Genomic DNA, 10,284 nt, shown 5'->3' with positions numbered 1-10,284 from the left:
ACACATTTGGCGGCGAACAACATAACAGCAAGGCAAAAATATGCACTATAGAAATAGAAAAACAACAGCATGGAACACTGGCCGTCAACCACAACGTTGAAAAAACAACCACAACGTTGAAGAAACAACAACCACAACGTTGAAGAAACAAAGTCTTTTTGTATTTCACCTAACGAAGCGAGCATATTTCTACCACGAACAGTAGAGAGAAATTTTCAAGCAAAATGGAAGGCCGCTGTATTCAACCTTTGCCCTACTGAATTGCGCGAATCTGTTTTCTAATGCGATACGGAACCGGCCCCTAAATGTCGGGAATAATGTAATAGCAATCCAACGACGTTTAGATACGAATTATATGACTATGTGTGTTGAAAATTCACTTAGTCACATCTTCACCAAGTTTTTGTAACATTTACTTCTTCCTCATGATTCAATCGACTGGTGGCGTACAGTATCAACATATTTCATATTCATTATTAACTACGTAGCAAGTCGGATATGTTTCGAAATTGGCCATTCAAATTTGATATCAGTTGGTACATATCCTTCATCTACTCTTGGTTACCTCGAACAATATCACTAATATGCAAACTCAATCTCCACCCCAATGATGAAAAAGAAATAATATTTAATTATCGATCAAATTTATTTACTTGGAACTTCCTGTCGTAGTGTTTATCTTATCATATTTCGACGATACGGAAGGCTCTCGTATCATAATTCTGGATTGATTTGCGTTACTGACGTCTTAATGTTATTTTTGTATTGATTTACGTTACTTCCGTCTTCATTCCAAATTCATTGTTTGGTCAGTGGTCACCTTAGCAGAGATGAGCGGATTTGAAATTTCTATGTCCTAATCCAATCCAAATCCGAACCTTCAAATCCAAATCCAAATCCATAACTTTTTCATATTCAAGTTCATGTCCAATCCTAATCCGATTCCAACTGGAAATTCAGAAAAAAACTAATTTATGCAATGGAGGGATTCGAAAATTTTCTTTCACAACCAACGATTCACTTGATTCAGGATAACCTAGTAACTATAAGTACATTAATAACTGGTCTGAATAAAGTTTGTCGCCATTTGCGACACGTCATTTCAATCTCCCAGAAAATACATAAATCCAATCCAAATCCTAATCCGTTCTGAAAAAAATGTCTAATCCAATCCAAATCCGACTAAATTTCACAAATCCTGTTTTTTCAAAACCTAATCCTAGTCCATGCTCATCTCTGCACCTTAGTGATCGATTAGCTCTTGGTCCTCATTCAGGGTTGTAATTGAGTAAAATGTCAATCCTATTTTTATATTTTGATCTGAGCTAAGTCGAGTCACCAAAATATCACGACTCGAATCATTGCAATCCTGTCAACGTTTACTTCATAAAGTATGAAGTTTTTCCTTTTGAGTTTCCATTGCCAATCTATTTGTGACAACTTTCACGCATGAAAATCACATCTTGAATGACATAGTTGGCTGTTGACTTTGATTGACTGTATAGTAAACAGTAATTATAGTAAACAGTTACATACAGCATAAACATTCCCAAAATTTTGACCGAGTCGGTTCACATGCAAGATATATAAAACCCAAGAAGCTGCGTTTATGGATAAATGCCCCCCCGGAAGTTTCGCCTAGCGCCACCACTGATGCGATTCCTCATCGGTTCCGAGTAGAGGTGTCGTACAAAAGCCCCAGAAGTCTGTGCAATTCTTAGCTTGGCTAACTAACTAGCCCAACGGATAACATACAAAATCTTGTCTGTCAAGTTCCTACTATTGTCCTGCTACCTTCCTCATAAAAGAAGTTATTCTTCTTGCACGTTCTGCATGCATTCCAGTAAACTACTCATCTACAATTATATCTCTACCCTCACCACAAAATTCCTTACGACAATGCATGATAACTATTATATTGGCGCGAAGAACGACTGAATAAAAAACGCTGAAACCTTATTCATACTACAGATTATTCACAGCAATGGACAGGAGCTTTATCTGGAACAAGACACGTTCTTAACTCACTTCGCGCCAAGAGACGGAGCATGTTTTAACGCTGTTGTTGATCAACTACAATTCGTACAAATAGAAATATGCTTGCGCCAAGAGACGGAGCATGTTTTAACGCTGTTGTTGATCAACTACAATTCGTACAAATAGAAATACGCAAGCAAAGAAATTTATGAGACCTGGGGCAATCTGAAAGAATTTTTTGAACACAATCAACGGAACGAATACTCGAAAAAGATCGAAGAAGATGACTTTCACGCGCACCACTTCCTGATACAAGCAACTGCTGATATTCTGAAAACAAGAACAATTTTTTTTAATTTACGGGCACCAACACACAAAGTTATATATTTGACAACCATACCGATTCTCCCACCATCACCCTTGCCCTACAAAACCCTCACTTCTGAAGCCTCCGCCACCGTGCGCCCTAGCCAACCAAACACCCTTGCCAAACCGACACCACTCCCCTTCTCACTGGTAAACCCAGCCGATCCTGACCCTCCCACATCCACCCTCACATTAGAGTGATCGCAAGCTAAAGCTATTTCGTCTTCTACTCTCAACTTGGAAAAGAAAACTATCAAGAAGCTATTCGGAACTATCCATACCCACTTATATTAATTTCATTTCACTGCTTCTTACCTATTCCGATACCGACATTACCACAGCCCACCAACAAAACTCCTTCGAAATCTCCAACCCATCACGTTTACTCTATATTACAAACCTAACCAAAACTTGAATTTGGCTCGTGAAAAACACGACACCATACTAAATTTAAAATATAAGAACCCAAAATTGTCCAGCAAATCAACTAAATAAATTACCCTCTACTACCAAGACATACATGACCTCCTCACTACCACACACCATAATACCACGGAAAAATTCGATAAACCTCGCACTGCTTTTCACAATTTCACAACATACACTCCTGATTCCACTCTGTCTGATATCTTAGGTTTACGCCCCTCCTTTATACCCAACCAATAATTTCGATCTCCAGATAAATTAAAAAATGAAATCACCCGTGCAGTACATAACTTACCTTTCCTAAAACCCGTTTCGCTCCCAATCTCCAATATATTTAATTCGACCATATCCAAACCTCATTCGCAATATACCCAGAGTCGTGTTATGTATGTCGTACTAAATACTTGGATAACTTAGAAAATTTTAGGGACTTAATCCATAATCCATTTTTGTTACTCGTTCCGTTTAGTCTCACCGCCAAATTCCAATCGATTCTGCATGAAAATGACCAATTACGGCAGTCTGTCGCATGAATGAGTGTAGTTTTAGGTTGCCTGGTTAATGTGTTTTCGATCCCCACACCTTTGCATTTTTCTTTGACAGATGCAATATTCATATTCGGCGTTGCTCAAAGCTTGACAGAAAACTACAAACGAGCAGTTGGTAAAATCGCTTGATGACTATCTCTCTAGCAGCAAATCGGAAATTGTGGTCGGAACAGGAGACGCTGCAGAAAAGGAGAGGCTAACGCCCTACACACACCTTCACTACCCCTGACGACGTGAGGTGCTATGGTAGAATTGCTTACTGAGTCATATCCATAGTGCTATATTACTTTTCTTCGTTTAACTGTTACGTTCATAGTATTATTATTCCTTCAATCACATCCAGAATATATCATAATTTGCTTCGTGACTCTTACATTCGATCGGCTCAACGCCTCCAGATTTTATGTTACGTGATTATTCTTCTAATTACATTCGGTAGAGGCTATATTGTAATGTACTTCATTATTGTTAAAACATTCTATCGGATATATTTCCAGATTTTATGTTACATGATATCCACCCAAACATCCAGTTTTCGAATTCTTGTCGGAAGAGTCAAGCCCGCCTATGACATCTTACCGAGGAAGATCCTATCGTTAAACACCAGAACGTCTTGTTTATAAAATTGTTGTGCGACATTCACTTTAAAGCCAGACAAGGAATCTGGTGGATCCATTCGCGGAAGCCCTAGACTGCAACCTTGCGGGCGCATTTTTAAAGCTTTCACCGCTTTGCTGCCTTCGGCAGCTTACAATCAAAACAGAATATTGACCTGGTGTAAATAACTATTGCAGTTGAAAACACTATAACGACCACAAACAACGATAACGCAGGCTATGTTATAGTTTTATAGCTATTGCATTCGAACACAGCATAAAGGCCACAAACAACGACAATGCAATGCAAGTAGCTATCACATACCACAATTTAACGTAGCTATGAATGGAGAAGAGTCGATTATTTGAACTACTATACTACTGAGTAATATGAAAACTCATTCTGAGATAAACTGGGACCGGAAAAGCTCAACGAGGCGGCGTGGACTGGCTGATGTGTGACGACGTGTGGTGATACAGCTGGTACGATAACCGTTATACTAAATGACCTTGATGTTGATACTTTATCGACCAGACAATACAACGACAACATCTGTAACATGCATAGAAGATGTTGATAGTAATTCAATATTTGATATCGGAAAATCTTCAGCTACATGTTAGAAATTACGAAAGCTCTGTCGGCTGCAAACAAAATGCGTGCAGATTCCGTGAGCTGATCACAGCCTTAGTAGGAGAAAAACCGTTGGAGTCGTCGACAATTACGATACGGCCAGATAAGTAGCTCCCGGTTCAATAGTTTGTTATAGATGGCATCAACCCACCAAAACACCCCGACAAATGGCGCGTTTAATGCTGTAGGAGGACCCCCTGGACGCATCCAATCACGGAAATGTGAAGTATGAGACTAGCTCTTTCCGTACCTGTATTCATTTTTACTGACTTCAAGCTGGAAGTATGCGAAAATGACGTTTGAAACCATCCATTTATAATAAAAATTACCACCCCCTAGATATGTTTGAATACTCGCCTAAAATAGCCACTCAAGACCCTGTCATACTAATTGGAACAGTAATAAAAGGAGCCTTATCTGTAATCGTTGAAGCGTAGCTTTCAAAATATTGGGATTGTCAATGGTCATGGTCAGGCAATGCACGATTTTCATTTTTGCTCACGAGTGCCTCCATTATGGTCAAGGGATGGCGGTCGGTGAATCTTGCTTCGTGCGCGCAGATGGCAGTTTTGGAGTTGGTTTCGCTGTTTATCTCCGTGGGTTGTCGATATGATGCAGTTCAGGGTATCGATGCTAAATTAAGATGAATAGCATGTTTATTATTAGCTTGGAATCTTTTTTAGCGCAAAACAGCCGATTCCAGCCGTTTTTCGAAGTTTTTCGGTACTTGTTTGTGACAACTCGCGAGAAGTCGAGAACATCATGGCATATCAAAGATAATGGTGCATATATATTTGTAAAATGGCTGTTCATAACGGATATATTTATGTAATTTAAGTTAGTGAATATATTCCAGTGAATATATTCCTGTAATACAGTTTTATGTTTGATATGGACACTATGGACAGGTTGATTTCTTGCAAATAACTTTTACGATAAACTATATATTATTATACTGTATTGCCTGTGAGATAACAGACATGAATGCAGATGCGGGATCGTGGACTGTGACAGGAAGATCACACTATGATTGTTGTGTTCTGAAATGCAACAACGACCCAAGAAAGGCCATGAATCTATCTTTTCACATGAAGAAAAGGATATACAAAATTAGATCTGTAGTCGGGTAGAATTTTGAAGTGAGTAAATTACCAGAAGTGTTTCAATCCGACCATACTCCCTCCTGTTCTGTCGTGCTAATGTTGCTATTGACTTTTGTCTAAATATCTGGAAATACACGTGTTTGTGTTAGTTCAGATCAGTGCCAGTAGCGAACTATTTTATGAGAGTGTGATATTTGAACTTTTAATTGTTCCCAAGAATATAATTGTGAGATTCGGAATAGTTATTTAGTGATGGTGGGAGTGAAGATGTCGACACGGCAGGCATTTGGCAGAAGGAAAAAAATAATACGACAAAAAAAAGCCTCGAAGTCGAAAAGATCCTTTGAGAAAAAGATTGGAACTTTCATCAGGTTCACATGCCAGTGCAAGTCGGGGCTCGGATGAGACTTTTTTACTGACAAGTCATGCGTTTTTTTTTGATAGTATGATAAAAAATATAGTGACTTGCCGGGAATGTGGCTCAACAGGCACGGGCTATTGGAGTATAAATCAGCAAAATGGTTTTGCTGCAGATATGGACCGACTCTATTCTCTCCGTGTATTTCATTAGTGTTGCGTGTCTGGCTATATATTATAGCTTATTTGTATTGCACTAATTGCATTTTTGCTTAAAGGTCAACTGCATCTTCATAGACAACTTTGCGGAATCATGTTCAGAATTATTTTTTATACCGAAATTGCCGACTTTACGTATTTCAAACTAATCGGAAATGGCCGTAATTTGGACTGAAAGTCTCAATATTGGGTTGTTTATCGAAAAAGCAGAATGTGCATTGTGACGTCAGGTACATGACATCTCTTCTCACCACCGCAGATGTTTGTGTACTCCCAATCGCAGGGCGATTATTTTAGTTGATGGCGGAGGTTTTGCTTGTAACGGATTCGTCAAGGGATATTGAAAATGAGTCTGAGTTCTCAGATGTCGAATGTAAGTATACCTTTTGCACTTACCTACGAAAATAATGTGGAAATGCAGACGCGTTTCTGGTGTTGATTCGCTCCATCTAACATCAGTGGAACCCCTAGCAGCTTCGTATAACGATAGGTCTTTTGCGTGTGATTATACATTACTAACCGAAGAAGGTTAGTAATCAATAGTATGATCAGCCTATAGCTTGTTCAACGTAAGCCGCTTGTCTATAGTGGTATTTGTGAGTTAGTGCATCACCTCTTTACAGTTAGGAATCTTGGTATTATCAATTACAGGTGTCAGTATGGACTATGGAGGTTGTCAGCTTATGATAAATATTAGGGAGAGTTTATGCAGCAAGAAGGTCCCCCCGAGTAAGTGACAGAAGAATGCATCACAGCATTTCAATCAGTGTGTCCTGATGTTGATGCATTGGACATGACTTACTGTGGATATCAACAGGAATATGGCCACAGAATTATTACACCTCATTCGATGCATGAGTAAATGAGTTTAATTCAAATGAAACGTCGAGTGAGCTGCCAAATAATTTCCTAACGCAACAATTACACTTTTCAGGAAGCTGCGAAACACTGCGTAGAGAAATTTTGTTCGCTGGCCTTGTGGATCCCACGTAAAAACAACGAAACGAAGAATCCTTACTGCGCGCGTTGTTACCGCCATCTGATCAAAATTCTCATCCAATACTTTGATGAAGAGATTTCAATTTTGCAATGCTTCCTTGTGAATGAATAGTTTTATTGAAAATAATACATGCAACATAACTAATCCATCAGGACCACTACTGACTACTGTGTCAGGGAGAGAAATATATATCAGGTCTTGTGTTTGGCAATAGCTTTGTCCCAGCTAATTTTGAAGACGTCAGTAGTCGCATGAGGATGAACAATCTTAATAGAATTGGGCAACTCCGCCGTCCCTGATCTTGTTTTGATGAGTGCTTCAACTTTTTCATTGAAGTAATCTAGAACAGGTAAAAGTATATTACAAAGTTTTGGTAACAGTCAGATTGAAGCCAGTATACCAAATGTTGTCAGATTGAAGGCAGTGTACCAAATGTTGTATCTTAATGATTCATTAGAATGAAGGATTGCCAACTGCATCCTACAAAAATGCATATGAAATCTGATAAGGGTTGTTTTGAACAGCCATAATATTACACAGTACCTAACATTCAAACTGTTATGGTGATAGCGGTACCTTTTCATCTCTACTGAGATGTCAACATATTGAGAGGTATGCCTACAAGTCAACATATTGAGAGGTAAGCCTACAACTACACAGATTACGATATATTAATGGATCATCGATATTATCCTCTTAACTTTTGCTGCCGACATGACATGCAGGCTTTCCGGCTCAAACAGCTTCATCAGTGAATGATTTTGAGTTTGAGAACGTGTATCTCTTCCGTGTACCACCTTTTGTTCTTCCTTGAAAACTTGTTTTCGAAGATAAAGCCTAGTTTTCGAAGATAAAGCCTAAATCGATGTAGTGCTAGTAATGACTACCAGAGGTGTTCAGTCAGGGATATCTGACACTCCCCATTCAGTAAATAAAATGACTTATACGACTAAACAAACAGAATTTCATTTTCAAAACTAAGAGTATACCTTTTCCATAAAAAGCTGGTTAGCCACGTAACCGTTCTGAAGTAGGCTGGTCAGTGGTCATAGACTCCATTTTCAGTAAGTAAAGCCCCTACTTTTTCAATCAGTGAAGTGGATTTATTTCAGACTAGTACACTTATACTTCATAAGTTTTTCAAGGCATAATTGTTTCTACATGTACTCGAGTGAAAACAATATAAGTACAAGAAGAAACGGTTAGTTACACTCTTACAATACTGGCCGACACAATACATTTCCACTTAACGATTCCAGACACTTAGTAGGTTTATAGCATTCCTCTGACATCTTCTTTCCATAATTTCTTTGTTGCAAGAATATGACGGGGTTAAACCAGTGTTGCCAACTCCGGATGGAAGAAAATCGCTAAAACTGATGTCAAAAATCGCTAGATATCGCTAAATATTGAAAAAAAAGCGCTAAAAAATAGCGCTAAATCTACATTAATTGCTAAAGGTGTTAAATTGAACCATTATTTCAATGCATTCTTCTCAGCTATATTTCACTCGTCTAGGACCAAAGTCACTTAACATATTTCTAGTTCAAAATAAGTAATAATAGTCATCTCTAAGCGGGACAAAACGTGCAGTGCATTTCGATAAAGCAGATCGCTTTGCGCAATGATCGCTATACGTGACTGATGACCAGGTGTGCAGGCATACCCGCTCACTATATAAGCGCGCGCCTTGCTCGTAAATACGTGATGCGATGTACCGCGGAAATGCTCTTGACTTCTTTTCTAAACTGTGTTGGAGTACTTGAACACGACATGCGACTTGACACACGTGCACACGACATGCGACTTGACCCGACACAACACGACATGAACCGGGTTTGCCAGCCACTATAAGTATAGAGACATTATGAAAAAAATCTGAGGACCAACCCGGGGTATGAAATGTAATTACTCTGGTCCTAAACGAAAGCTCGTGTCACACTGATTCCAACAATACGAATTAAATTCATGTCAAGACAATGGAACGACCTGAAAATCGGCATTAATCAGAACAATCGCTGGACGAAATTGGTCATTGTTATGTTCATTGTGTTGCAGCGGTGCCATTGTTGGAGCAACGCCGGTTTTCAAACTTTGAAGGCTGTTTCGGGGTGCATGGTTCCATTGTCCGGACAAGACTTTATTTTGTATTTTCGAAATCACTGCGAAAAACTATCTTTCGATCGTGGTCAATTATATTAAATTTCACTGCCAATTATGCTACTCAGCAAGAAGAGATACACTGTTTGCCCATGCGTAACCGCCAGGAGTTGCGTATCTCTACTATCCAAAGTCACTCAACTATGACAAATCGTCCGAAAGTATTTTTATGGAGCAAGAAATGCTCCACAACTTGAAGTTATGTCAGCCAAAACTGATCTTTATTGGTTATTTTCGGTAAAAAAGCGCTAAAAAATCGCCAAATACTTTTTCAAAAATCGCTAGATTTATCGCTAAGCGCTAGATCCATATTTTTTGGCGCTAAACCAGATGAAAAATCGCTAGATCTAGCGCGAAAATCGCTAAATTGGCAACACTGGGTTAAACTATAGAGACTGTAGGATGGAGCGACGACCCATTGTTCTAAGTTTAGATCCGTCACGCTTGACTTTGCGTAGTAAAATTCCATTCGCGAAAGTCCGATTGTCCTATTTTACATGTAAAAGTATAGGCGATTTCGGAAATGCATGGACGAATTTGAGTGCCGAAAAAGGGTGGAAATATTCTGGCTAGACGGTTCAAATTTCGCATGTTACGAGGAAGCATCAATATGTTCTCACTAAAAAAATTTCACAACTGTCCTCCACCCAGAACACGTTTAAAATTAATTTCCCGCAATGCCTTAATCAGTGACAAGTTCTCCGCGGCCGAATCCCGTAAACACGTAGACAATGCTATAATTGATAAGGCTTTATGCGGTAATAATTGAGTGGCCGTTGAAAGCCGCTGATACCGATACCAAACTATTTTCTGTGCATAAGCAACCGATGAAAAAACGAATAGCCTACACGTAAAGCGGATGAAAAATAGCGACGAAAAGATTATCAATACATTCAAA

At 39.0% G+C, this 10,284-nt stretch overlaps 1 long non-coding RNA gene across 1 annotated transcript; it reads right to left on the bottom strand.

The window, feature by feature from the left end:
- Positions 1 to 1,902: 1,902 nt before the first annotated feature.
- On the bottom strand, positions 1,903 to 4,493 carry LOC145447846 (uncharacterized). The gene is made up of 2 exons (XR_013917728.1): positions 2,130 to 4,493; positions 1,903 to 2,059 (listed from the first exon to the last, which is right to left on the bottom strand). It is a non-coding gene; the product is annotated as an uncharacterized LOC145447846 (long non-coding RNA).
- Between the last annotated feature and the right edge of the window lie 5,791 nt (positions 4,494 to 10,284).

Source organism: Botryllus schlosseri, chromosome 10 (genome assembly GCF_051294905.1).
Source record: "Botryllus schlosseri isolate E-star chromosome 10, Bs_hap1, whole genome shotgun sequence".
NCBI lineage: Eukaryota > Metazoa > Chordata > Ascidiacea > Stolidobranchia > Styelidae > Botryllus > Botryllus schlosseri.
Note: the sequence above shows the minus strand (reverse complement) of the source record. Positions and strands in the feature narration are given on the sequence as shown.